Source organism: Octopus bimaculoides, chromosome 13 (assembly GCF_001194135.2).
Source record: "Octopus bimaculoides isolate UCB-OBI-ISO-001 chromosome 13, ASM119413v2, whole genome shotgun sequence".
Classification (NCBI taxonomy): domain Eukaryota; kingdom Metazoa; phylum Mollusca; class Cephalopoda; order Octopoda; family Octopodidae; genus Octopus; species Octopus bimaculoides.
The window spans coordinates 35,565,942-35,567,718 of NC_068993.1; the positions used below are offsets into that span (position 1 = coordinate 35,565,942).

The 1,777-nt window shown below is 33.8% G+C and overlaps 1 protein-coding gene and 1 long non-coding RNA gene across 3 annotated transcripts in view; both read right to left on the reverse strand.

Annotated features, from left to right (window-relative positions):
• Positions 1 to 1,777, reverse strand: part of LOC106880606 (glutamate receptor ionotropic, NMDA 3A) — an 847,266-nt gene that overhangs the window by 606,324 nt on the left and 239,165 nt on the right. The gene's annotated exons all lie outside the window — the stretch shown is intronic.
• The window catches only part of LOC106878689 (uncharacterized), a 4,099-nt gene that overhangs the window by 476 nt on the left and 1,846 nt on the right, over positions 1 to 1,777 (reverse strand). The window lies entirely within an intron of this gene.

Sequence of the window (1,777 nt, forward strand, 5' to 3'; positions counted from 1 at the left end):
GTGTATACATATATATATATATATATATGCATATGCACATGTGTGTGTTTGTGTTTATGTAGTGGGAGGGAAGGAGGTTAAGGCGATACAGAAATAAAGGTTTGTATGCGTGTTTCAATTCAGTTACCATTGCAGGGTGCACAACCCCATTTTTCAATTCATATGCTCAACTTGTTTATTTTAGGTTGTTTTTTTTTTGGGGGGGGGTTTCACCGAATTCACTTATTGGACTGCAGATTTTAGTGATTTTTGTCAATTATACATCCTGAAGGAGTCAGGAAGCAGAACCAATGTGGCTTAACCTACCACACGTCACTATATGCATTTTCAGGCTCTTTCTATCACTTATAGCACACGAGTTTCTGTCTACAGACGTCACATGTTTAAAGTTGTAAAGTGAGTTATTACTATTGCGACACCATAAATTCTAGCATCAAACATCTTAAATGAAAACACAGAAAGTCTCCACACAAGCAACAGCTTATAAATATTGAATTACAGTATCCCTCCTATTTTTCTAATGCTGGGTTATATGAAGCGATATTCTCTCTAAGTAACTGTACCGATTTATGCCATAAGAAATTTGCCGCTAAATAAAGACACGCAAACATCAGCACCTATGTAAAGTTAGCGACTTGTTAAACTTCCCAGTACTCTTACATATTATCTGGATGCTCAGAAACAACGTTATTATGATTGGGAATATTGTGGATAGAGTCATATCTGAAAAATTGCATATTCTAAAGCAACGCTCATAAAACTCTAATACAAAATATGAGGAGATGTACAATTTCCGTCACGGACAATCATTTCACCTACAGTATATTCAACAAATTTACACGGAAAATAAAACATTTGAACAAATGCAACAAAAAGGAATAACAAGTAGTACACAACCTTTCTAAATAAAATTAATCTTGCACACTCGCTGACCTATAAAGAATCTTAACAAAGGAACTTCCAACAATTTCCATCAAGTGACCTGCTGAAGTAATGGGAAGTAAGCTTACTAAAGTCTAATAACGACCTTATCCTCAAGTTGGGTCGAGCTGAAATTTGACTTGAGTTTAACATCGCTAAACGAATATTTGACGGATACTGCGGGTGCTTGGTAGGATCTGGCTTATGGACTATTAAGTAAAAAAATATTTGCCAACACATACAAACTCTACGCAATGCATTTTATGTATATGCATATATATATATATATATGTGTGTGTGTGTGTGTGTGTGTGTGTGTGTGTGTGTGTGTGTGTGTGCGCGTGTGTACGTGCGCGTACATGTATATATGTACATATACACACACACATTTATATATGCATATGTATACATATATATAATACGCACGTATATACATATACATACATGCATATATATATGTATATATGTATGTATATGTATGTATGTGTTACTCATTGCGGTAATTACTAGCATCAAGTATAATTTAAGGTGAAATTTAGTGCACCTGCACGTTTGACAGGTGATGTAGCTTTCATACATACGTGCATATGAAATGCTAATTTCATATAATTAGTCAGTCAATATTGCTTTTAACTATGATCAAAGGCTTCAATACAGAATGTTGACTTTCAAAATAGGTTATTTAAAATGTTTCTCAAGAGCAACAACTGCATATGGAAAATGGAAATGGTTTCGTCCAGGAATTAAAATAGGTCTACCTCGTACCCTACACTAATAGCACTAGCAACGACGTGTGCGTGTATTCATATATATATATATATATATATATATATATATATATATATATATATATATA